This window comes from Cygnus olor, chromosome 3, assembly GCF_009769625.2.
Source record: "Cygnus olor isolate bCygOlo1 chromosome 3, bCygOlo1.pri.v2, whole genome shotgun sequence".
In the NCBI taxonomy this organism is placed as follows: domain Eukaryota; kingdom Metazoa; phylum Chordata; class Aves; order Anseriformes; family Anatidae; genus Cygnus; species Cygnus olor.
In genome coordinates, this window is record NC_049171.1 from 85,454,624 (window position 1) to 85,482,409 (window position 27,786).

General features: G+C 40.6%; 1 long non-coding RNA gene across 1 annotated transcript in view; it reads left to right on the forward strand.

Moving 5' to 3' along the window:
• Window positions 1-4,311: 4,311 nt before the first annotated feature.
• Window positions 4,312-27,786, forward strand: part of LOC121068530 — a 58,529-nt gene continuing 35,054 nt past the window's right edge. The window contains exon 1 of the long non-coding RNA XR_005818936.1: window positions 4,312-4,490. This is a non-coding gene — a long non-coding RNA (uncharacterized LOC121068530). The remainder of the gene's footprint in view (window positions 4,491-27,786) is intronic.

The window sequence follows — 27,786 nt, forward strand, 5'->3', positions numbered from 1 at the left end:
CAAGGTATGTACTTTTTTCTATGGCTGCACATGAAAGCAGGCCTAGAGAGTTATGTGTGTACCTACTGAAAAAAAGGTGTATGGTTTCTCAGTTAATATGCCACAGGATTTGTTGATGGGATATGAGCTAAGGAATAAATTAAGAGACTACTGGCACGGGGGTACTGAAATGGAAAAATATGTATAGTTAGGACCAGATGTTAAATTGGAGTTTCAAAATTAATATTCTGAATGTAGGATGGGTATGGAAGCTGAAAGGCTTAAGCAAAATGCAAACCTTCCAGGGGAGAAGGAAAACTCAGCTCACCACTGAAAACTGGAAACTCTTCTCTCAGGGAAGGCTTTCAGTCTGTGACACGAAGATAACAGCATTCCTTTTCTTCTTTCTTTTCTTTATTAGTCTGTTCTGGCCAAAAACTATTAGTAATAATATATTTATGTAGTCTGTGTTGTGAAGATCTATTTGTGGGAGTTTATAATAGTACAAGAATTTACTGATAGAATGAAGACAGAAGTTCTCTTTAATGTATTTCCCAAAGAAAAATTAAAGTGACTATTTTTGAAGTAGAGTAAATTGATCAGATGTTTCTTCGTGTCTTACAGTGCTTCATCCAGTATTTTAATGAAACAATAGTGTATTTCTGTGACAAAACCACAGACTTGAAAAAAGTGAATTGCTGTTGTTACAGGAACAAAGGTTTAGCAAACTGCTTATGTTCAGTTGTTTTGAAACAGAACTGGCTTCTTTCATGAATGCTGCCTATATGGGTTATCACTGTAGTCCCAGGATTGCCTATTGCTGCAATGTAGACTTCCCTAATGATGGTGTTTGTGCATTTGCCATGTCTTTGTCATCTGTTCTTTCAGTCATTCCTTCTTTAGGATTTCCCTTATTTCCTTTGTTGTGATTTTACTTTAATTTCACATCCATTTCTGTATTTTCATTCCCTACTATTGCCTCCAACATCTGAGCTTTGGTTGAAATGAATGCATGTGCTGTGGGTGGGCAGAACAGTTGTCTATCCCTCTGTCTCATGCAAATACCCAGACACAGAATGAAAGGAAGATGAATTGAAAATCCTGATTCCTTACTTCAGAAAATTTCAATGGTTAAAACTAAAAGACAGCCTCCTTTTACCTGCTACTGCCTATGGATCCTTTATCTTTCCTACATCGGTTATAGAGGATCACAGAACCACAGAATGCCTTGGGTTGGAAGGGATCACCTAATTCCAACCCCCTGCCGTGGGCAGGGACACCTCCCACCAGACCAGGTTGCTCAAAGCCCCATCCAGCCTGGCCTTGAACACCTCCAGGGATGGGGCATCCACAGCTTCTCTGGGCAACCTGTCCCAGTGGCTCACCACCCTCAGAGCGAAGAATTTTTCCCTTATATTTAATCTAAATCTCCCATCTTTTAGTTTAAAGCCATTACTCCTTGTCCTATCGCTACACTCCCTGATAAAATATAATATAAAACACTTCCTAGTACGCCAATACTAATACTTATGCATACATACCCAATGGTGCCCATGAAAAAAAAAAACAAAAACTTTTACAAATTCGTGTGCCAGCCATGTAGTGCCCTAGGGTCAGCCAATTAAAGTTTGTTGTGATGATGTAATGCTCATAACTTAATAATGTTGTCTGAGATTCTGATTATGACTTAAGAACTGATTTCTCTACTGTGCAGAGCACTTAAGCTCCTTAGCTTGATCATGCTCTTGAATTAATCTGTCATATTAAAGATGCTTGATTTCTGTTAATACCAAATTTGAAAGTTGATAATGTTGTCTTCTCTGTCATCTTCTCTGTCTCCTATTCAGAGCACCTAAATGAAGTGGCCAGAATATCAAAACTGTGCAGCAGTGAAGCTGTGAAGTTTCAAAAGGACAACACCTTTTTGAAAAAGGAAGGGCAATAGGCAGTTTCTCTTTAATTGGGACAGCAACTCTCTTCTCAAATGTCAGCATCCTAGCACTGTGAGGAGACCAGAAATAATGGGGTTACCATACAGTAAATAACCATGTCTGATATTGCAGTTTTTCAGAGCAAGAAATACTTTGCTTTTGCTTCACTTAGCTTTTGCTTTATGAGACAATAAAGTCCTCTGGCAAATAAATGCCAGGACCTCAGCCCAAGGGAGTGGTGATGCTTCTCAGAAGACTTCTGCAGGGCTTGTTTATTACCTCATAAACTCAAAGCCAAATGAGGTTGTTATAATGTTACTTTGCATATATATTATACCTCCCCTGTCCATCTGCAGTTATGCATACTTCTTAATGGCTGTGTTTCTGTCCCCTCTGTCTGCTCTCCTTTACTTTTCTAGCTGCAGATGTTGTGCTAGGTGGGACTACTAGACCCGAAATATGTGGGAAATGTCACTACTGCTAACTCTAGGTATTTACAAGTCAGAACACAGGCACCAAACTCATACGTTGCAAACAGAAATCAGTGCATGTTGGATATGCCTTCTGGGATCTGAGCTGGGATGTTGTATCTAGGACACATTTTTAATTTTTTCTCTCAAGCTGTGTGGGCTTACCAATATGCAGTGTGGAAAAAATAAGAAAATGAAAACGGAGACTTTTATTTAACCAAGTAACTTTATGGACTCAGGCTTCAAATATATTGTGAGAGTTGGTAACATTAAACATGTCTTCTTCACTTCTGACAATGAAAGAGGGCCATCCAGGAGCAGATGGTTTCTCCTTTCTGAATATTGCAAAACCAAACAGAGCTCTCCCTGTTACTGTTAAAACACTTAACAGATGCAAGAAATGAGAAAGTAGACACAATTATTTCAGGTCCACAATTGTGACGAGAGGTAATGAGATCATGGGATAATTCAGGCCAGCAGGGGACCTTAGGAGCTCTGTAGTCAACACTGGGCTCAAGGCCAGGACAGACAAGGCAGGGTGCTCAGCTGGGTCTTCAAACTCCAAAACTTCAACTTCAAAAACTTCAAACTTCAAAAAGTATGCAGACTGCCCAGCCGTGTGAGGCAGCCTGTTCTGGCTGTTCTTGGGGTGAAAAGATTTTCACCTAAACCTACTTTGAACTTCTCTTCTTTCAATTTACGTCCATTGTCTCTCATCCTCCTGCCATACATCTTCAGATGGAGTCTTGGTTTCTTCTTCTTGATTACAGCTTCATAGATATCAAACGGGTTGCTAGTGGGAGATGAAACCAAGCAGAGGGAAATGTAAGACCGTTTCTGATTTTTTCCTGTTTATCTCTCTGGGGCCACAAAGCTCTGGATTCTATTACCAGACTAATTTAAAACTACTGAGAATGGGCTGTAAGAAATAATTCTGTACTGACACCGGAAGGGAGGAGACAATTCCTTGTTATGTCCTTGATACCACATAATCCAATTACCATTTTAGAGGGTGTGACCTGGTGGAATTATATCCTGTGAAGATTAGACGCAGTTCTTTATCCACTCATGCTAGCTTGTTCCTAAACCTCTTCTGGTCAGTAGACTGCAATTATATTAATGCTATTTATGAAGATTTCATTACGGGGACTCTTACCAACTGTGGAGTATAGACCTTCATATTCCATTTTATTAGCAAATCATTGAGAGGAGATGAAATGCAAATGCATTCGTTCCCTTTGATACTCAGCTGTCCCCGGTCCTCTTTAATGTTCCATGTAGCTATAGTTCAGATTCAATGCTTATTTTCTTCATAGATGATGATATATGGTAAATGTGGAAAAAGTGGGTATTATTTTATGAATATTACAGGCATATTAGTTTGTTTTATTGCATTTATGTTGAGGTGGTGTTATGGTGCAGAGAGGCTCAGTAGCCAGTGCGTTGCAGGAAGAGCCCTCCCTGCCCTGGCTTCCACAGGTGTTTGTATTGTCTGAGCTTGATTGAGCATGACATAAAACAGGCGTGTGTGCACTCCTTGCTGAGTGATAACCTGTATCCTATTACTCCTTGACTCCCTTTGTTGAGATTAAGCACGACTGTGTTTGAAAAAGGGCTGAGAGGAGCTCTGCTAGGACTGGAGTCTAAGTAAAGCTGCTTGGAGATGTGTGAATGGTCTGTAGGGTTATACAACCCACACAGAATCATCTAGGTTGGAAGAGACCTCCAAGATCGTCTAGTCCAACCTCTGACCTAACGCTAACAAGTCCTCCGCTAAACCATAACACTAAGCTCTAAATCTAAATATTTTTTAAAGATCTTCAGGGATGGTGACTCAACCACTTCCCTGGGCAGCCCATTCCAATGCCTAACAACTTGTGAGCTTCAGAGAACTGAAGATTCTGGCCTTGCTGAGGTACTTTTGGAGTACCTCATGTACTCAAAGTCTTGATGATGGGGCTGTAGACTGCTGAACTGAGTGCCTGTTTTGCATCTGAGAAGAGGAACTCTACTACAGTGAGGATGGAGGGTGTGGAGCAGGAGCCTTCTGCTGCTGTGACTTGTGGTGAAGCTCACAGTGACTGCAGAAGTGACTTCTGGTGTTATGCTGGTAAGTGACTTAAAAAAGAAGTGTGCTGAGGAAGTCCATTAGGATTAATGGTTGTGGAAAATTATATGCCTGGTTAGCTCTTTAAAAGTACCAAAATGGAAGACAATGAAGTGGCCGCGTGGGAATGGGGACTTGAAAGGGTTTGAAGGGTCTGTGCCTGGTCCCGTTAAGGTAATGGAAAAATACTTATTGGTTTCAGTAGGCTCTAGATAAAGTCTTAAATGTGCACGTTGCGGCCTGAAGAGAGAAAACTGGTCTGCTGTTATTAAGGGGAAACTTAAAGTGGAAGAAAAACTTAAATAAGAAATAACCTGTTAGCTTTCGTACAAAAATGTTGCTGGATGACTTCATGTCAACACATTAATGTGTATGGCTGGTTAAGGAAGTGTGAGTACTAAGGTTATCTCCAAGTTGCTAGCTAAATTAGCCATATAGTTATTCGTGACTTTCTGATATATTTCCTTTTTTTAACATGCTTTATTTTACATATTTTCTTACTGATCTGAAGCAATAATTTAAAGAATATTAGTCATTTCTAAGCTGTATAAGTACTTCAGAAATACCACTGCAGCATTATGATGGAACATGCTATTTGAGAAATAGTATACTAACTTATGTCTTTAGAACAAAAGCCTGTGGAAGAAATAAGCTCCCTCAGAAATACGATCCGATGAAGCTGCGTGTCCTAGTTAGCATAAAATAAAATATCTCAGTAAAACACCGGCTCAAAAACTGTATCTCAGAGAGGCAATAGCTAAAAACTACAGTTTTCAATTTTTTTAAAAGATTTTTTTTTTTTTTTAAATAAAAGCCGGAGCGGTTGGATTCTAGTGAAGACTAGGGGATCCTGGGCTTTGCTCACAAACAGTATTTCGGGTAGTGAAAATTTAATTCAGTCTCTGAGTCCTTCTGTGCCATCACACCAGGAAAAATTATTTTAAATTGTGTAAACTGAAATTTCATGAATTTAAAGATAATCTTGCTGTTTTGAGGGTCCTACTTATGGGTTTGTGATGGCATGAGATTATCTTCATATCACTATTTTTGGCATAGTTCCATCTGCTGTGGATTAAGTTCAGACTTTCATATGTGAATAGCATAGAGTACCAACTTATTTTATAATAACTATAATTTATGTTATTCTTGACAGGGATTCTAAAACATTCTGTGGCTCTACTACGAGACTGCTATGGTCAATTATTTTTCAATTCCCATTCTTATCCCATGTCAATTAGTAACTTAGCAATGAGAAACCTAATTAATTTGCTACACCTACAGTATGTTGCTTTTCTACTGCAGATCCATATTTAAATGTTCCTTGGAGATTTTGCCGCTTCAAAGAGTATAATTAAAGAATAAAGTTTACAGTATTTCTTCTTGAAAGCAGGCCAATTTATATACTATGTAAAGGTTACTTCCTATGCTTTTAGTATTTTTCTGTGAAGTAGTGTGAAAAGATCTGCTTTACCAAATTTTTCTGTTAGTAATCAGAGCTCTCATCCCAGATAAGACTGACCTGCGTTGATGTCCCAGCTCTGTCTATGGGGATTTGAACTCCTATGTTCAGCAATGTCTTGTTTAGAAGTGTGCTGGCTTGGGGGTTGTTTTTTTTAAGTCTTTACTGGGCCCAAAGCAGACTTTAAGAACAAATCCAGCTCTCCCTCTGGTATTAGAGCCTTTGTCTGGGTTGGTAGAGCGGGATGGTTATTTTTATACAATGGCTTTTAGTATAAAATACACAAGCGTGCAGTTTGAAGATTTACTGGTTTCACTTCTTTCATGTGCTTTAACCTTGCCAATTTAAAAAAAAATAATCCTTTTTGCTAGCCATTGTCATTACCAATTAGACCTTTAAGTTATTGCAGCTGAATGACTGACCCTGATCAAGTGTAATGAGGGGAGGATGTAAGTAGGCTCAGTGTGTTAGCACAGCTGCTACTAAGTACATTTAACTTCTAGATGCAGGAGAGTCAGAAATCCATGGCTGATCCCTTTGTTTTCACCTCAGTGAATCCTAAAGATCAGCATGAGCAGTGAGTACATGTTAATCCATTGCTGCCAGCTGGTAAAACACCCATGAATAATGGGAGATTATAAGCAACTTGCCCTTTTCCCGAGAGCATTTATCTGTATTTGCTCAGAGGCAGTGCCAGTTAGGGCTGGCACAGTTGTCCTTTTAATGAAACCCTTGACCTAGGAAAGCTCTCCAAGGAGCTTTAGGAAGACCATCTGTGATACCACGCAAGTCACCATAGCCCCTCGCAACTTGCGCGTGGCCACTGCAGCTCTGACTTCCTGATCTGAGATTCGTTCAAGTAGTCACAGGGCTGAAAAGATGATCTGAAGACTGCCTTGTGTGCTTAGTGCTGTGTGTGGCAGAGCTCTAGGTATTGCAGTAAATCAGCTTCAGAGATTGCTCAGCCTGTGATGCCCATCTAATTTCTCTCCACCACGTTAGCGCTGTACTGTAATTAGTCATACTGGGTGCGCTCCTATCTATCTCATGGGACACCATGATGCTGTTGCAGGAGATTAGCAGCTGGTTAACAGGCTGTTTAGTTAGCCAGTGCACAAGGCAAGAAAGGACTCTGCTGTTAAAAGGAGGGGGAATTTTGTGTCTCTGTCTTTATTAAGACAGTAAAATGGTACATCACTAATGACAAAATGTAAGGGCTTATATGCAAGAAGTCATGGGAAATAAAAATACATTTTTATCATATTAGTGGATGTGGACTCTTTTCACATGGTGAAAACCTAGCAGAGAGATGGTGGTGTGTAGTTTAACCTAAACTAGCTCCCAGGCACCTCTGAAGAGCCCCAAAAGGGATTATTTTATATTTTGAGTACAGTGCCCTGTTAGGGCTAGTGGTCACTGTATCAAAGCTCAGCTGAATAGTAGCTTCCACACCATAGGGGTATTTAAAGACTTAAGGAGCTGACATAATTGAAAAAGAAAAGGATGATGAATCTGCAAATATGATGGCTGGATTTGATGATCTTGAAGGTCTTCCCCAGCCTGAATGATCCTGTGGTTCTCTGCTGAAGTTTGTAGGGTTTTGCTGTTGATTCTCATGGGATTTTATTCAAGGAGCAGATCTCAACATTATGGGCCTGAAATATATGCTGAATGTGACTATGTTCACCTGCTGGGAGGTGAATAGCTACAGAAGTAACAGTTTGTGTTGAAGCATTTGCTCTATAGGAATAATATAATGAAATGCTTTTTTTTTTTTTGTTTCAAGGAACCTTTTGCATTGAATGGCATATTCTAGAAAGTGCTGCCACTGGATTTCCTTTCATTGTAGTGGGAAGTGGGCTTTGTTGCTCCACCCCACTCTTTTTGTGAATTCCAAGAAAAAATATCTTGGGTGCGGGGGGACAGTTTCTTAATGAAAGTCTCAAACCTCATTTTCAATTAGTGTAGTGATCTTCCACTGTTGTTTTTATTATACCTTCTCTCTACCAAAAAGGGGGAAAAGATGACAGTGCAATGCAGTTATTCTGTGAAAATAGCGTTGCTATTCCTGTTTGCTTGTCTGCAAAAATTAAACTATTCAGAGAAAAATAGTTGTGTGGCTGAAATACTTTGCTGGTGCCTATGACATTTAGTCGTAGCTTCATTTTACTACAGCAGAGCCTTGTTCATTTAATTACCATCAGTTCTGAACTATCTATTTTGTGATTACATGACTGTAAGTGTATTTGAATTTTCAGGAAGCTCTTAACAGAAATTTCCCTTCAAATGAGAGCTGGTGTCAGACACGAGGCTCTTGGTTCCCCGTTGTCTAACTTTCAGTAAGCAGTACCAGTGCTTTTTGTGCAACAAATAGTGTTTATTGTATTTCTGCAGTAGTCCTGTTCATAGTGTTCAGGACATGTGCTGTCATTTGATATACAAATGTGCTCATGCTTTGATATACTTGATGTACTTCTTTCTCCTTCATCAAAACCATTTGACAGAATTTTGATGAGATTGTTTCTTTGACAGGACAGTGCTGTTGCTTTGATGTACGGTGCTTTACTGAGATTATGGCTGTGTTTGTATTCTGATATATTTATCTTTGAAACAAATTTGAAAGACTTCCTTCAGAGAGAAAGTGCTGATAAAAACCACAACAGTGAAGCACTTCAGTAAACTGACGGCATTTTAAAATTATGCTTAGTAAAGATCCATCAGAGCCCTTTGGACTAAGAACAGGTACAAACTGGAAGGGAGTACATTAAAAGGAAACTGGAAAAGATACAGATCTCAGCTCAGTGCTGTATTTAACCACTTGTCCAGACCTAAACACATTAATCACCCTAGAAAACAATCTAAGGACCTCATGCAACAACAGGCCTGAGTATTAACTAGCCAGTAGCACCTTTAAGTCTGTGAGCTTGATTACAGACAGGCGTGTGTTGTATTTCACTGAAGGGTCACCGTAGCGGAGGACTGGGCAATGAAAACTGGAAATGCTACTAGACAAAAACCGAGGGCTGTATGGAAGAGTTAACCTCATTCCTTGGCTGCCACCAACCCCTACTTGTGGAGGGGACTGAGGTGTAAATCCTGTCATCTTGTGTAAGTGAATGTGTTGATTTCTAGGGATGGTGGATGTACATGTCCAGTTTCTCCACTGGGAGAAACACGTGGCGGTTGAAGTGCTTAACAGTTATTTTTGTCTCAGTGTTCAGTTTAGAAATGAGCATAGCAGGAGCTTTGGGAAAGTCACAGATCAGGAAAATGCTTGTTAAAGAATTCCTGGAGAATCTGAGCATATTCAAATCAGCAGACAGATTAAATTTAACTTAGTGTGCTCTGTGAACTGTTTAATTGGACCCAATTTCAGTTAATTTGGAGAACTCATGGAGGACAGGTAAGATTTCAAAAGGACAAATATACTTACTTGGAGAAAAGAAAAAAGGGATGTGTGAATCATGGCCCAGTAAGTTTAATTACAAGACCTTAATTGTTCCAGAAGATCTACTAAATAGGGAAGCAGGTTTGCCAGTATCTGGAGAGAAGAAAATAGCTTTGGAGAGCTGTAAAACTTCAGTTTCAAGGCAGAAACGTTCCACCTTTAGATGCTTCTTTAAAGCTTAGCGAACAGTATCTGTGTGCTTGGAAAACCTGGATTACCTGAACCACTGGAAGAAGTCAGATCATGGCAGGCTTTTGGGGCCACCCACCAGAAGGCAGCTACTGACAGACCAACAACTAGCTGTTGCTGGCACTAACCAAGCAAAAGAGTAATCTATTCTACACTGAAAATCACTAAGACATTTTTTTTCATAACATGAGATTTGCAGACAGTCCTAAATAGCACAGGATAGGATTCTAGAGGCAGAAAAAGAGAAGCATCTGAAACCCAGCGAAGTGTACTGTTTATTGCAGCAAATAAGACCACGCAAGATGAAAATGTGCAAAACCACAACAAATGCTATCACACTGACAGTTTCTAAGCAATATACAGGAGTGCATAGGAAGGACAAAGGGGATGATGGTCCTGGTGCCAGAGCACTTCTCTCTCATCTGATAAAGTTCTTCTCTTCTATCTCAGTCTGATAAAGAAGATGAATAGACTGAATGGACTGTTGGCCTGAATGCAATTAATCTGGACCTGTGTTCTTCCTTGTAATTTGAGCACAAGTCCTTATGCTAGAAACAGTGATGTCCGCACTGAAGGAGGAGTCCTAGGCACTGAAATGGGTATGTAAATGAACAATGTACACACACACCCCTAACACAATGTAAAAGAAAGCAGTCCTTTTAGAAACGGCTGGAACAGATCTGAGATTGAAGAGAAAATGTTGGCTATCTTCAGCAAAGAAGTACATAAATTAAACATGGATAAATGATGGATTGGAAGAGGTGCAGGCTGAAATGATAGCAACAGAAAAATGTATTTCACCTTTATTAGGTTAAAAATTGTCAAGCCCTTTGCCTCATGAAGAGGAGAAGGGAACTGGAAAAAAAAAAAAGAAAAAGATTTGGAGCATAAGAGGGGAATATAGTGAAGATTTCAACTGATAGGATTGTGCTGAAAGATGATGGATGTAAGAACCCAGCTGTCCCATAATTTACACCCCTAGGAAAGTTCTTGTGCCTTCTGGCAGATAAAAAGAGGAGCTCGGCTATCTGTGTTGTTATGATGAAGGCAGTGAATTTGACTTCTCATACTGCTGTGTTTAAAAAAAAAAAAGGGTGGGGGGACATAAACAACTTTCTCTGAAAATGGCAAGCTGACTCACACAAGTTTATGGTTTTTCTTTTATCTGCTTCTGAGCAAATGTTAGCATTTATGTGCTTATACTATTACTGCAGCACTGTTTTTTATATTGCTAGCACTTATTATTAAGTAGTGATTTTTAAAGTATATATACTGTGTTTCTCATGGGATGGGCCATTCCTGACATAAAGACCCTTTGAGAGCAAGCTCTCTCAAACTTAATAATATTTGCAGATAATTCTGGCTGAGTATGTACTTCATGGGGTTATTTGGGTGTTATGTGGCCTGTTTGTCTTACTGACTATAAACTTGGAAATAACTCTAATTTCTTTCTTACTATTCCTTCTATCCTACTGGCAGACCATGGAGCCTGCTTGGCTTGGGACTGTTGCAAGTTAAGATATTTGCAGTAAGTGGGAGTGTTTCTGTTCCTTCATAGCTCCCCTACTGTAGTTTAGTGACAGCTCAGGAGTGTGTTGCAGGGAAGGATACTACTTTGCAGGATGATTTGGATGCAAAAGCTCCTGAATGCTGTATTCAGCACAGCATCTGCTCTAGGAGAGTTGAGAGGAAGTTCTAAGCTGGGAAGCTCAAATGCAAGTCTTTACTGAAGTCCTCACTGTTCTTTATTGAAGTTCTCAGAACAAATTCATTTTGCTTGAATTCTAAATAAATCTCATGGCTCTACGTATAGGTGCCCCTGTGTGATCAGAAGTGAGTATATAGCGTATCACACATCTTTGTAGTAGGAGAGATTTCACTCACATCATTATGAAAGAAGCTAGATAGCATAATGCTGGGAAATATATGGGAAGCAGTACAAATAGTCCCTTTTAATCATTAAGCTTAGTGATGAGCTATGTTCTTGTAATTTGACAAATAATTGAAAGAAGTGAATGTTCAGTGCTGCAAGCACTCATTACAAATAATAGTAGGTACAGCTTGAATCTGCTGTGCATCGTCTTGAAATTGGTCTTTGAATAACAGAACTGAGTTACGTATCCCTCTAGTACACACACAAACAGCAGCACAGCAGGTGGTATGCCTGTGGAGGTTACTGTGTGCCTAGGGACATGAGATCTCTACACCTACCAATACTCCGGGAGCTCTGCCCTCCTGCATGACATACAGTGATTTACAGCAAGGCTTGATTAATTGGGACTGAAGTGTCATTTCTGGAAGTCCTTCTTCAGGTGGTAATTCGTTGCTGAGCAAAATGGCTTGGGCAGAAGACCAGCTTGCAGGTGTTTTATGACATGCATACCTCTAGTAAATAAGATTAGATTATCTGCCTTCTGTCTCTAATATGCAGTGCGATACCTAGAAGCGACCTGGATGGCGTTCAATTGCATTTTTCATTGAGGCATTTTTGTGAATAAAACACAAGTGAATCTCTGAAGGTGACAGGCAGTCTGAAGGTTCTTAGCCAAAATACTGGGCACTAAAGCTTCACGTTTTACACTTATTCAGGAAACCTTAAATTTTCCATTCTGGAAACAGTGAAGGGTGTCTTGAAAGCAAAAGTCTCCATGTAACCCAGCTTAGACAAATATATTACCTCACATGAACTGGCAAACTCTTGAGGATGGCAGGGTCTGCATGAATCTGCATCGTAGATGAGTAAATCTGCAGAGGAGAATATTGTTGAAAGAATTTTGAAAGTAACTGCTGTTTAAATAGGATAAAGCATTATTACTTTTTTTTTCCTGTGTGCTGAAGGGGAAGAAAGAGTTTGAAAGCACTACAAATAACATCTCTGATTACCTCGTTCCATACTCAGATGTCCTGTTGGTGCATGTATGCTATCAATACATTGACAGTCCTGCCATAACAGGTGAGTTTTCTCAACAGCTACAGTCAATAACCATGATGTATGCTGAGCTGGTGGTTGTACGCCAGAAAATCCATTAGTACTTTGAACAATCTACAAAAGCAGTTGAAGGTTTGGTTTTAAGACTGCTTCATAATTTATGATCCTTCCTGTGAAGGGAAGAAATATATTTTTTGTGGGTGGGGTGAGGGAGAGGAACAGAGTTTAAAAAAAAAAAACTTTTAAAATTATGAAATTCCTGGTGCTTGCAGTTGTCTTTAACTGTTGTAAAAAACAAACAAACAAACAAAAAAACTTCATGGTTTCCATTCTCTTTCTTGACGTGTTTTATCTCCTACATAATCAAGCTCCCCTTGAGGTTTTATACTTGCTGTTCCTAGTGGAACATAGCACTTTGGTCTACCTGGCAGACAGCCTTGTGGCCTCCCCATGTTCAGAAACAAGGAGATGCAGGAGATGAAGCATGAGTTCATTACGTTTACGATAAACAGTGTAGCAGTGCTCATGAGCGCACTCGAGGTGTGGCCTCACCTTGAGTACTGTGTGCAGTTCTGGGCACCACAGTACAAAAAGGACATTAAACTGTTGGAGAGTGTCCAGAGGAGGGCGACGAAGATGGCGAAGGGCCTAGAGGGGAAGACGTATGAGGAGCGGCTGAGGGCACTGGGCCTGTTCAGCCTGGAGAAGAGGAGGCTGAGGGGGGACCTCATCGCAGTCTACAACTTCCTCACGAGGGGGAGTGGAGAGGCAGGTGACCTATTCTCTGTTATCACCAGTGACAGGACCTGTGGGATGGTGTGAAGCTGAGGCAGGGGAAGTTTAGGCTGGACATCAGGAAGAGGTTCTTCACCGAGAGGGTGGTTGCAGACTGGAACAGGCTTCCCAGTGAAGTAGTCACTGCACCCAGCCTGTCTGAATTTAAGAAGCTGTCAACAGCTGACACATCATTTGTATGACCCATTGGTACCCTGAAGCTAGGCCAGGCCTAGGAAGGCAGCTTCAGGTATGTGTGGTCCCAGACAGTCATCTCAGGCATTTGTATTTGAATTGGGAATCTAACCCCCAGTCTTCATGGGGGCTGTGGGGGGCAGGTGAGTGTACAGCCTTGTGGGATGCGGTGCTCTGAGCTCTTGCAGTAGAAGAGACAGAGGAAGGGCATGGACAGCTGGGGAGGGCTCCTGCTGCCAAGTCTTGCTGAAGGTTGTATTTTATGTTTGCTTTACTTGTGGTCTTTTGTTTACTTGCAACTTGCAGCAGCAAGCCTGACTTTTGTCTTGCAGGATGAGCTTTTGCTGCTTCATCATTAAACACGCTTTGTGTTGTGTGGAGTGAAAAAGTCATTTGATATTGAAAAGTTTTAGGGTTTTCTGTACCCTTTGCTGCGCGGTGTCAGAAAAATGCTGATGGGTCCAGTCTGTGTGAAGCAGACTGTACAAAGGGACAGCGTAGTAACTGTTGGGCAGGTGTCTGTCTGGTAGAAGAGAATTCTTTCTCGAGCTGGCACAAATTAGCTCGCTCTCTTCAAAGAGCAGATGGTAGAGAGGCATCCCATGGAGTGGATACAGCCAGAGACATCACAGTCACTTTTTAGAAGGCAAGTGAATCACTGGATAGAAAGAATACACTCAAAAACTTCGAAGTTGTTTTCAGTCATAGGAGCTGTACATGTCAGACGTGTAACTGAAAAAGTTACCAAAAAGTGAGGCTCCCAACAGTAAATCTCCTTCCACTTAGGAGAACATTTCCATTCCTATGGTAACCAGAAATTGGAGTGCACTGCACCAATAACTGCTGTTCCCCTGGCTTCTGCTTCTGTGTTCCTCATGGCACGTCATTTAACTCTACTAATTGCAACTATTTAATATAATGCTGCTGTGCTCTGGGAGGGGAGAGTTTTTTCTCAAGTACATAACACGTTGACTTGTGGCAAATGGGCCCTCAATGCAGGCACCCTGTTCTGCAATACAGTGAGCTGGGGATGTGTTTCTCATGTCCCGGTGTGGTGGCACCTACAGTCAGAGGAGCAGGAGAAATGTGATTGAGAGGTACGCAGGATCTTCACTCAAGCACACACCTTGGCTCCTCTGGGAATGGAGCTGAAACCTGAGGGACTGCAAGAGAATTTCACATAAATAACTTGCTTGGAAAAACAGTGCCCTCTGAGCTCTTATGTGCCTATTCAGAAAGGAGATCCCTCAGCGCCTGCTAATTGGTACAAACCCTGTGAAGTGAGGTGAAATCACATCCTGGAACTCAGACAAGTCTGAGGGAAATAGTTCACTGCTGGTGTTCCCATACTCCCCTCAAGGTAAACATAGGAGTTAAATTCTTAGCACAGTGAAATCGTAGGGCATTCCACATCAGGACACAACTATATGAGTCCTGGCAGGACAATCATAGCAGCTGAATTTCTAAAGGAAAGCCCCCTGTGTGATTCCTGGCAGGACAATCACAGTGTTTGAAATCTCCAGCCGTGCAAAACTGCATAATACAAAGCTATCAAAACATATGATATTCCCAGCACGAAAAATGTAAAGGGGGCATGGAGGCTTAAATTGTATTAGTAAAACCTTGCTGTAATTGGTCTTTGGCAAGAAAGAAGAAAAACTGCCATTCAGTTCTCTGGCAAGGTCAAAACTTTATAAGTTGAATTACTGAGAATAATAACCTTTCTTAAGGATTAAATTGCAGCTTAGAGCATTGCACAGTTAGAAGTTTACTTTAAAATACGTTTTTTTTTAGTATGTCTAAATTGTCTGACAAAATTCAGGGTCTGGGAACAGAGGATATAGGAAATGTGTGACAAAAGGCACTTCTGTGCTGTTTTCTAGGCTCTTACTGGGAGATAATAAAGTGGCTTTAGGAAATAGTCAATATGCCATTTTAGTTGGATGCAAAGTCCAACTCTGCCAGAATGATACTTACGGCTGAAAGAGATATACAAGTATGGGATCTTTGAAGTGCCCAACTTGGAGCTCAGTGAAAAGGTTTGTGTAGCAGGTGGCCTAACAGCTGATTATTTTGATAATAGGGATTCTGTTCCCTATTTCCTTTAAACAGTGAGGTGCCAGCAAAGCTGCAGAATGACACCTCCTTGCTGGTGACACGTACCAGCATTACATATGTATCCTTGTCCAACCCTGTTCTAGGTACTGTAGCTGGATGAGGTTTTGTCCTTGTCCACACTTGTGGTGCACATGAAGTCATTTACCTTCAGCACAGGCTCAGAATTTGTAGTTATTTTTGTGGTGCTTAATAGTCCCACATCTGTAAATGCATTAATTTTCTGCTGATAAAGGGTTGGTTCTGGGGAAAACATGAGAGAAAGGAGTTATTTAAGGTGTGGACAGGGGCAGCAGAATTAGGGTTGCTCTTTAAGACTTGTACAAGAGCCTTGCTTGTGCACATAATGCCATTTAACCCCTTGGGACTGCCGCCATGAGTGAGGACTCTACACCCAGTACTGGGTAGGGAAGAGTCTGCTTGGTAGTTGCATGGGATGGTTTGGACTGAAAGCTTTTTCCATCACTTCTACTTGGATGCCTGCTCTTCGTATTCTGTGACATGACAGCACAGCTTATTTATGCTCAGGATTCATCTGCACAGGACCCAGACCTGATTCACCTCGGATGCAGCTTAAGTACGAAGCAATGCGCAGGAACTGTTCCCATTTCATGAAACAATTCCTTATGAGTATGAGAACTGCGGCCAGAGTTCTTAAACAAATCAACCTGCAGCAAAAGAGAATTGTAAGTGCTTTCATCTGACTTAAAAAGCCAGCATCCTTACTGTTTTTTTCCTTCAGTCGACAAGTAAGTAGAGTGAGCGCAGACAGTCTGACCTCCTGCCCTCAACTCAGGAGCATGGGGTCTTTGAAAATAGATCTCTTCCCTCCCAGTACATAGCTAAAATAATGTATGCATAGGTTCATGTGTAGGCGTTGAGGAGAGAAGGCTAATTGGTGGAGGAAGTCTGAACTTCTTTTGGTACAAGAGCTACTTATAGCTTAATGACAGTTAAATTTGTATTACTCCCTGATGCCCTTAAGGTTCATAGGCAGTAATCCCATTGCCCTTTCATATGTAGCTGGTGAATTCATAATGAATGCTGGCATTTTATGACCAAGAATAGAATGATCTTGCCTTTAAGTGAGATCAAGACTACTTTGCACCTGCCTCAGGCTCTCTAGGCTGAGAGTGAGACTGTCAGGTTTTAAAACTCAAGAGATTAGGGAGAAATGCCATTATAGGAAGCATTGGCAGGCCTGTAGTCATCTAATGGGTTTGAGTTGAAACTTCCACGTGCTGCCAGTTGGAGGAATGAGGGAGTCAATCCAGAAGTGTCTGCCTTGATAATTTTGGAATTGTAACAGCTCCCTGAGATGAAGTCCTCATAACCTCTTCACTATAGGGCTGATTCTTTTTGCTTTGCAAACCTTGGTACAACAGGGAGAAAGGCTTGCACTGTACATTAGGGAAAGTTTTTTTCTCCCAGAAGATGTTCTTGTTTTGTGTTATGAGGTATTGCCCATCAGTATTTTCAGAGGTAGTTAATTTGGGGCATTTTACTGGGAATATTTCCAAAGAGGGTGAGAATTTTGTTACCTAGAAGAGAATGAACTAGATGGATAAGCATAACTGAGATCAGATTCTAGTCTTTCTCTAAGGTGCTTTTGCTACTCAATTCCCAATCCTCTGTGTGTTTCAAGGTATCAAGCAGCTCAAAACTACTTCTGAAGTAAGAACTACCTACCATGTCTTGCCTTCTCCCGGCAAAGGGGCTGGCTGGCTTTGCCTCCTGGTGGAGGGAGGAGACATGGGGCTCTCTTCTAATCAAGCACCTTCTCCCTCATGCCATGCTGAGTGAAGTCCACAGCACCATTAAAGGTAGCTTCCCAACCTTGTAGCCCTCTTGATGCTGCCTGTGAAATTGCTGGCTCACAGGAGAAAAGCATTTCTTTTGCACTCCTCCATCTCTCCTGGAAGCTGCATTTGTTCATTGCAGAAAAACTTCCTATTGAGAGTAAAAACCCCAAGGTAGAAGACTCAATAACTCTGTATGAACACAGATGCATCTAACTTTCAATGTAGCTTAAATAGACAAATTAAAGACCAAACCCTTCCAGGACACCTGAAAGAGGCATCAAGGAAAAAAGAACATGAAATGAACCAAGAGAGAAGGAAGAGAAAGGCGGAGAGACCCTGACTGTGCCCTCATCAGACACTTTTCTGTTGGCTATGTGAAGTCAGTGATGCAGAGTGAGTGATACCGTGGCTCAGCGAGCTGGGAGAGTGGTTCCCATCTACACTATGGGTTTCTTTCCCAGTGTCAGTGGTCAGCTGGCTCACCCTCTGGAGGGAATTTCTGTAAGCTCATGAGGTCAGGAGGGGAGTTGCCTGCTTTCCAGTTTACTTGATGGGGATCTGGGCTTGTGTCACCAGTAACACACTGGTGGTGACACGGGAGCATTTGGTCAGATTCTGTGATATGAGCTGGTGATCTGGTGAGAAGTTCACACATTTCATTTCTGCAGCACGATTCATAGACAAGTAAGTTTCACGGGTCTTGCAGCCTGATATACCACCTAAAGGGACTCTGCACTCTGTCTTGGAGACAGATAAGGGAAACACACGAAAAAGCAGGTAGCCAAGCCAGAAAACTAAAGAGGAGGGTTTGTATGGTGGAACAAGGAAATAGCAAGCTGGTGATCTGAAGTGTCGCTTGAAGGAAATATGGAAAATCTTAAGTTGAGAGAACAAAGCACGGTTTTTCTTTTTAGGAAAGATCTGGCACGTCTTCACTCTACCTTACAGCTTCCATCTTAGCCAGCTGCATGGGAATTACCTGTGGGTGGCAGAGGGCCACCAGCAGTGCTGTGGTGCCATGTACTTGGGGGAGGTGGTGTTCACATAGACCCTAGCATCAGATATTCTTGCACTTTGTGTGGGCTCTTTATGTCCATGGGTGGCTGAAATAAATTGAAATAACTTTGGCCTGCTGTAGTTTGGGCTGGACACTCTGCTTTTGTTAAATCTCCGCATCCAGAAACTATGAAGGTGGCCTAAAGCCTTTCCTCTTCTCATCCACAACAGCCTGAGAAACATCATCTTGCCACAAGCACAGGGCCAAGATCCCATGCCAAGAAATGAGATTTGATGTCTTGCATCATGCCAATATAAATAGTTAAGGTTGAAATAAGTAAAAGAAATCAAGATGAACTTGTTGGAAAGCCCTTGTTTCAGGGTACATTCAAGGTAGACGCAAATTTCCTCCCTGACCTAAGCAATCCTTATTTCTGAAAGACTGTAGCATCCAGTTCTTGATGTGAAGCTAGATTTGCAGCTTAGCTTTTTTAGTTAAAAATCTGGACAAAATTAAGGAACTTAACGCTATTAAGAATTGACATGTTTGGAAGCCATGGGTAAAAGATAAAACCAGTTGAAACACTGGTTTTGGAGAGATGTGGAATGCATAATATATTACAGAGTATTAGGAAATTTATTACATGGGAGGTTCCCTCTTCACAGCTGTAGACAGTTGCCCAGTTGTCAGACTGAGATGAACGAGAAGCAAAGATTAAGGAACTGAGTTCACAGAATCACAGAAGTTCTGCTCAAATGAGTGGTATTTACTCTGAGAGCTGAATAAATGTATCATTGTACTTCATCTTGTACAGCAACGCTTTCATGTAGTAGGTGAGATGGCCTGTAACGTGGAAATGCATTATCGTAATGTTGACTAATGGTGATTTCTGTTTTCACTTATGAGTTATTTTTGAAGTGTTCCTTGGTGTCAGAAAACAGTTTCCCAGTGTATTCTAAAGAAAGCCAGAATTAAAAATTCGGTGTAATTATATTGCTTTGTGTTGTGGCTTGAAAAGTCTTACTGAGAGCTGCTGTGGCTCTGCTTGGGTGGCTTGAGCCCAGGTTTCTGTAGGAATGGTGACACTGCTGCTCTTTTTTCCCATTCCCTAAGGGGAACCCAGTGTTTTTTGAAACTTCTCTCAGTAGGGGAGCTCTGGTGAAGGCAATTCTACATACTGCTGTTGAGACGGAGGCCGTGGTCAGCTCTAGATGGTTAGTTCTGCCTTGCACAACTGACGAAAGATCTCAAAGATGAACCAGTCTCCAACCTGTTGCTCATATCTGTGACTTCGGAATGTTCCTTGGTAGCTTGTCTTACTGTCTGCTTGTTATGGTTACTAGAGGTTCCTAATATTTATGCTAAACTTTTCTCTGATACTTTTAAAGCCTCCGTTTCTTTTTCAAGACTTGTGATTAATGACTTGAGTTACTTAAATCTTCTTTATAACATCATCTGACATATTTACAGAAGTACTAGTTTCATGTTTCTGTTTGGTGTTAAAGTTTTCTTTGGCTAATTATGTTTTTCATCCTGCAATATTTCTCCAGGTTCTTTTAAGTGCAATTCCCTAAAATAAAACCAGCACTCCTAAGAGAACTAGCAAGTACAGCAAAGAATTATTGTCTTATTACCTTAGATGATTTTTTTATTAAACAAATGTCTCCTCAGCTGTTTCCATAAACTTTCCCATTTAATGACGTGTATGGGGAAGAGGCAAAGGCTATGAAAGGTTTTGGAAACCTTAGGTGATCACTCCTCATTACATTTTTTTTCACTGATTAGTCTGCTAGCATGAGCAATGGTGACTCAGGTTCATCTCTGTCCTGTCACTTAATTATTCTGTGACCTTGGGCAAGTCAGTTCAGCTCTTTCTGCTGTTCCCTATATAGGGGTGCCAGGGGGAAGGAACAAAAGAACCCCGGTACTGACACCAGTCTTAGGGGCTCTAAACACGCTGGAGTTTTTACTGTAGTAACAATATCCAAACTAATAATACCCTTGAATGTCTGCCATCAAGACAAGTCACACATTAAAAACAGTAGATAAGAGGTACCCATTTTTCTTTTCAAAAGAGATGGATGTTACTTTTAGGTGTTGCGAATTATTTTCTGAAACCTGGAGTTTGAAATTTGAGTCCTGCTGTTTTAACAATCAGCTAGGCCAGGGCGTGCATTAGTAGGCTGCTTCTGCTGTTCTCAGATGGTTGGAGGCCCTCTCCCTTCTGCTTTGGTCCTCAAAATGCCTCCAAAGTATGCTCCGGTAGGCTATTGATGCACAGCCTGTTTGACTTATTGTTATGTTCCATGCACAGCAGATTACAAAGGTAGGTTATTTGTTAGCATGATTTTCCAGACTGCTGCTTGAAGAATTTTAACAGCGTCCACTAAACTCCCTAATGCGTAGTTCAGAATGAATAAAACTCTGCTTGATGATGTTTACAAGAGTCTCTGTGCCCATTGCTGATGAGTCATGGAAAACAGCATATTCCTTTGACTCTTGACTATGTGCGTGACACGCACGGGTTATTAGTTGTGTGGGGCTGTGCTTTACAATTAACAGATTGGTTACTTTTATTTTAAGCTGTACTCTCATTCAGATGTTGTCATTGCGCAAGGAAGATAAAAACACTTCTTTCCTTCTCTCTAGCTTCTCTGTCTTGCAGCCATACCACCTGAGCTGTTGGCAGCTGAAGGAGTTGCCCTCCTGTTTTTCTTGACCTGGTGTTGCCTATCCTCATTATCGTATGAACTTCTGCGGTGGCTGTTGCTACCAAAACCTCATTAGCTCCTTTCTCTTGTTTTGTTTAGTGGATGTTCAATTATTTCTCACTGTATTTACCCTTCAGATGACTGGTTCATTTGCTTTTCACTCATAATAGCATGCAGAGCTTTCATGATGGCTGAGTATCTCTGGGGCCTTGTTCCAGCCTGAACATTAAACCATAAAAACAATCTTGCTATTTCTGTCTGGCAAAGCTATCATGCAGAGTAGCTTTGCTGTGGTATGTAACCTTATTCAGCATAGCTGTTGTGTTAATTAAATGAAACAACAACTACAAAAAAACCACAACTTTCTAGTGTTATGATTTAAATTAATTGGAGGTTCCTTTATTTGTTTCCTTTAAGACTGTTTGTTGATTGTCCAAGGCATTGGAAGCTGGCTTGGGCACTACTAATCTTTTTGGTTTACTGGTCTGGACTGCAAAATGTATGCATTAAAATTAGTGTTGCTCCACCTCCAGGCATCTGTGCCTGGAATTTAGCTGGAGAGGTTGCAGCATTCAGATTACTGAAACACAAATGCTGAGCTTTTTTTTCCCCCCAAGCTCTGTTCTAGCCTACTTAAACTGTACTTAGTCTTCCTCTGCTGAATTATCAATTCTTAGTAAACGCCTTGTGGAAGATTAATGTATTATGAATAGTGTCGTTATAGCAAGTTGAAGGGTGTCTCTTACTTACCAATTGTGGGAATGTGCCAGAATCAAGAAAATTAACCTCATAGCAAGCTTTATCAGTTTTCTCTCTGAAAACATGCAATATGTGTGACTTGCTTCTAGCTTTAAGGCAGTTAAACAAAATGTGATCTATTTCTTCCGTTTATTTATAGATTCAATTACTCGTAGTTAATTAGCCTACAGTTATATAAATAGATACTACTGACTAAGTGCTTCCAAGTGAGAATGGTATTTTAGTTTAACATGCATTCTTCGTGAAAAAAGCAATGTTTCAGTATTGTCCAATTGGTTATGTTTGAGTACTATGGAGCCAAACTTTTATTTAGGACACGCTGGGGAAGACTGTTAGTGAAAATGGCCATATATGTTTGGGTGTTTGTAATTTCCCAGTCAGCATAATATCTGAACCACTACAGATTTTACCTACCTACTTATGTGAAACAGGGAAATATTTTAAATGCATTAAAATAGTCGCTTGCTTCTTAAAGTTATTTGAAAAGCCTGAGTTAGCTTCTGAACTCTCTCCCTTTAACAGCACGCTATCTTCCTTTCTTCCTTCTTACAATGCTTCAGACAGTTCACTTCTGCATATTCTTTGCTATCGGCAATGTAACTAATAATGAATGACACTGACAAACAGAGAAATAGTTCTGATTCCAGACAGTGGCAAGTCCTGGCACATGGGAAGGCTGACTAGCCATGGCTGTGGTAGGAAGGCTGTGAGCTGTACTGCAGAGAACTAAACGAGGAGAGCTGCAGGTGAATCCCCTCCTGTACGGCGTTGCTGGTCAAGCAATTGGGTTTGTAGGAATGTTGTGCTATTGCTTCATGGGTGTTGATCGAGGTTTGCCTGTTATTTTAGGATGGCTTCTAATGCAGCCTGACTGATAGTAAAACCTGGAGGCCCTGCTTGATCTTGTGCTAGACATCAGACAGACAAAGAGGAGTAGACCTTGGGCACTGGCCTTTTAAGTGAATTGTGAAATCCCTTGGCTTCAGCAGTTGCATGATATAGCTTGCAGGAAGCTATAGCTACGCACCAAGTTATATTTACTGGATGTGTGTACTGAACTTATCTACCCCATTGCTCATTCAGTGTGCATTTCTTGCCTTCTTATCTTCATAAAGTTAATATTTCAGAAGTTAGCCTTAGCTCATTTTTCATGCAGAAGCTTCACTGCATGTGGTGGCTGATGGAGTAAAGCAGCTGGGGGAGAGAGAACAGTTGCGAGTAATGTGTGGCCTGTATGAATTGACACTACTCATTTGGTTGTTTTCCCTGATCATTTGCAGACCTGCAAAGCCAGTTTTAGGTGGGAACAACCAGAGTAACTGCCAAGTGAGGTAAGTATGAGCCATCTCAAGCCTAGGGGAGAAGAGGCAGGCCTAGAAGTTAGCTCAGAGCTCTTGCTAGGGTATTGCTAGCTTATGAATCTCAGGCTCAACTGTAGCATGTTTCATTTCTTTTCTTTAAGCAGAAGTCACACCATGGATTTTAGAATGAATTAGGTTTGCAATGTCCAGCCTGTGGCACTTGAACTGTTCAAGTGAGACTCCCGCACTGGGGCCACAGCATGGGGCTGGCGCTAGTTATGCAGGAGATGCACAGTAGATCAAATCCCAACAAACAAGATAGCTCGGACTGCCAATACCACTGTGGATGGCTTTGGACCAAACTGTATAGCCAGGAACTCCTCATGAACATGGCCATGCTGAAACACAAGTGCTCTCTCTGTAGCTCAGTTGCCTGTCTCAAATAGCAGTCATACCTGGGTATACCAGGTCAGGGAAGAACAGGGTAGGAATATGGTGCTCTTTCTAAATACTGAATACAAAGTATGCCACTTGATCCTCAGCTGTGTGAAAACTTTGGTATGTGTCTACTACTGATTTACCTATGCAGTTGTCAGCCTGTAAAGGTAGATTATTTTAAACCTGCTTTAAATCTGTGAAATGTGGTATGTTGTTAATTCAAGTTGAACTGAATTAGGCAGGTCCTAATCTATTGTAACCCTATATATAAATCCTTTAAGCATGTATTTACTTCAATGCCTCTGAGCAGGGAGAGCAGCACTGAACAGGTATCTTGTCTTGGTATGTGTCGGTGGAAGAGATGCTCTTCCCAACTAGGTTCTTGGTTGTGGATGGGATGCATCATGGCCTACCTCCTGTTAACCTCTTTTTTTTTTCTATGAAAGCAGAAGGTATGGTGTGACCACATCAAGTCTCTGGGTTTGCTGTAGGTGACACGGGTTGTAACAATCCTCGAGATGCTTTTTGCAGTCCAGAGTAGCTTAAATATAATCTGGTTTTCTCCTTGCATAAATTAGATTTCTCGAGGACCCAGGAGATTTAATGTGGTGCTTACATTTCAGGTCAGCTCAGAACAGGCAAACAAAAAGCTGACGTAGCATTCCATACAAAACCTGGGAATCTTTTTTGCAGAATGAGACATCTGTATGGCTGTGTACTTCATCATAATGCAGCTGAATTTCCTAATGATCATTTGATGTTCTTCTTGCATACTTAAAGAAGACTTTTGGAAATATTTAGTGTTAAGTTTCAGTGGGTAAAAATCCTACTAACTTCCATAGGGCCATGAAAATGAAATTGATGTTGTTAAACATCTGTCCTTCAGTAAATTTACTAAAATAACATTCACTTTCCCTCAGAGCCACAAGTGTGCTTATTTAGGCTAATACTCATCTTATAGTAATCTGCTGTGTCTGCTTCCACATAATGAAGATAAGGAACAATTCATAGCCTGTCTAAAAACTTCTGTGGGAAAATGAATCTTTTTTTGAATCTTGATTTAACAACTAAGTACAATTTATAGGAGAACACCAGTGTTTATGAAAATGCTTCTATAAAGAGACAATTATTTTACCTGTTATTAGGAGTTTGATTAAATTATTAAAGTTCAATGACTTCTAAAACTGGCTATAAAATCCCACCGATCTTAGATTTTATTGCATAAAGTCTCAAAATGAGACCGAACAGGGTATGGTAATTTCCTTTTTACTCTAACATGGACAAAAAAAAATATTCTGCCTCACTGAAAGTATTCAGGGTGAAAAATGAAGAAAAAACATTACATTGATTTTGAAGAAAAGCTTAAATCATGTTCTGGGAACTGCGTAGCACAGAAGAAAAAGATTATCCCTTGTCTGAAAGCTCTTCTTCCAAGAGACTGGGGAAAGACTAACACGCATGGGTAAGAACAAGGCAACTGGGAGGTGGTATTGCTCAAGGTGAAAACCTGAGAACACTAAGCCTAAGCAATATCAGCTTTATGAAAGTATCGTACAGGAGCAGACGTTTTATATCTAGCATCGTCATAGCTGGTGTTTATATGGAGGTGGAGAAAGCTTTAACATTCTTCCCTTAACTTTAAAATTGATCACTGAACAATTGCAAGATACTACATTTTTGCAACACAGAACATGAAAGGACCTCAGAAGTAAGAGGAGTATTCAAATATAATCTCATTTTGTAAGGTATGTAGCTTTTCCCTAACTCCCACTGATTTTCGATGAAAACTCAAGGAAACTTCTGCCTTTCATAACTGTCTTTATCTACTTTAACAAATTGCCAAGTGACATCCATGTTGTTTTGATGCTTTTGGAATAACATTGTACAGTGTTTCTACCATTTAGTCTCTTCAAATGGCGGTGGAAATACTGGTATAAATTCTTAAAGTCTAATGTGTTCTGTTAACGCAGAATGTTCTTAATGACTTACCTTTTTTTGTTTGTGGTCTCAACAGGTACAGCTCATATGTTATAGGATTTTGAAATAATGCAAGAGGTTTATGTAATTATTTTAATCTCCATATTTTTGTGGAATATGACTAGGCAACCCAGGTATGAATGCACTAGGATAGGTAACCAAGTTCTTAAAAAAAAAAAAAAAAAAGCTGAAACTATGCACTCAGTTTAAATAGATTGCGATTTACTTTTTTTCTTTTTTCTTTTAAAGAAAAAAAATTAAGTGGACATGGAGCTGAGGAGGTTTGGTGTAATGAGCATGGGGAAGCTTACTACCTCTGAAGACAGCTGATGGAGGAGACAGGGCTGACCTAAACAAAAGGCTGCTTCTGCTCAGGCAAAATGTAGGGGAGCTGAGCAATTGGATTCAAGGCAGTCTGTATTAGTCTCACATCGATATTCTGTGAATATCGGGAAGCCTGTATATGAACCTTTCCCTGATGGACTTCCAGGGACGGAAGATGTACAGATTTAGAGGCAGAAGGGCAAACTGTCCCTACAGCTTTCTCTAAGCTTGTGAGCAAACATTTAGGCAAGGCGGGTGATCCACAGAAGCAAGCAGAGCTGTAAGATGAGGAGAAAGGATGTAAAGAGCCATACACTGGAGACCAAAGAATGTGAATGAGGAAATAGTGAGAGGAAGTATCAGATGATGACATGTTCTGGAGGCAGTAATAAGACCAGGAAAGGAAAGATGGCGAGCTTAGATCAGTATCCAGTGCTCTTGGGGTAGAAGAAACACCCACCATGTAAATGGTTGTGAAAGGTGGAAAGCAGTGCTGTCTGCCAGGAGTAAGTATAGGAAATAGAAATTTGAGACTACAAGTTTCCCTGAAAAGTTTGAGGAATAAGTTACAGTTAATGTTCAGATAAGTTATGCAGTTATATTGGTGCTGGCTGGATTAAGGCTGAGGAAAATGTATAGGTAGAAATGATTTTTGGAGATACAGCAAGAAAAGAGGTAAATAATGGCTTAAAAGTGCTGAAGGGAAAGACAAAGTTCTTGTTCGGGCCATGTGTCATTGAGATGGGAAAATTTAGAGAAACAGGCCAAAGCTTTAGCCTAGACAAATAGAAAAAGGGTCATACTTCTAAGAATCTTAATGCAGAGCAGGAATAATATTTCGATTAAATGACGCAAAACATTGAAAATAATGCAGCGTCTTATTTTAAAGCTGGTGGAGGCTATGTGATGATTTAGTATGGCCAACTGGAGATACCCATATTGAATTTCATCTGGTAACCTAATAACTCAAGTCTTTAGTGTCTAATTCATGTCGTTTTTGGAAAGTTGTCTATTTATTTACTCTTAAAGTTTGAGTAATTAAGATAACACGCTAAATATATTTTTGTCCTCAGGGAAAACTGATTTGTATTCTGAATGACTCTGGCTTCAACTTCCAGGTGTAGTATTTTGCAGTGTGATTCTTGCCTGTGGTGAAGGGCCATCTATTGTCAGGAATCACTTGGTGTAAGTACTTAGTGATCTTGATCAGATTGCCTTTTGGTCTTCCCTTTGATACATATTTTTATGTTGAACTTTGGCAGTTTTACATCTTGTTTCTATTCTGTAAACTCTTGCTCATACTCAGCACGCCAAAGTAGACACCAGGAATGGGCAGGCTAGGTGCATGAAATAGTGTTGAAGGATCTTTTTTTTTTTTAATTTTCATTCATGCCATCAACGAAGGCAAATCAGCCTCCAATGTTTAGTATTTCTGTGCTTATGTAATGTGAGTGGATTACAATTAGATTTATGTGCTGGGCACTAATGTCCCTTTCTTCTCCTTCAGACTGCAGACTGTTTGACCTTTGTGGAAGAAAGCTGAAGTCTGCCTACTAGCTTGATTTACTGTACATGGTGATTTGCATAGTTTTTCCATGATACTTTGTTTCAGCCCATTACATTTGCTCAGACTCAACAGTAAAAGTTCCTGGGACCGTAGTAATGACACTTGCATTAGCATAAAATTTAAACTATTTTTTTTTAAAGAGAGGGGAAAGAATTATCCGTAAACTATATTAAACTATATCTTTTGGCAATCTCCTATGACACATTATGAGATGTAGAGTACAACTGGACATTTCCCCTGAGTGCAGTCTGCAAGGTAATCTTGAATTGAAGGCTAATTTTCTCTGGAAAACTCCAAATTACTTACAGCTGATT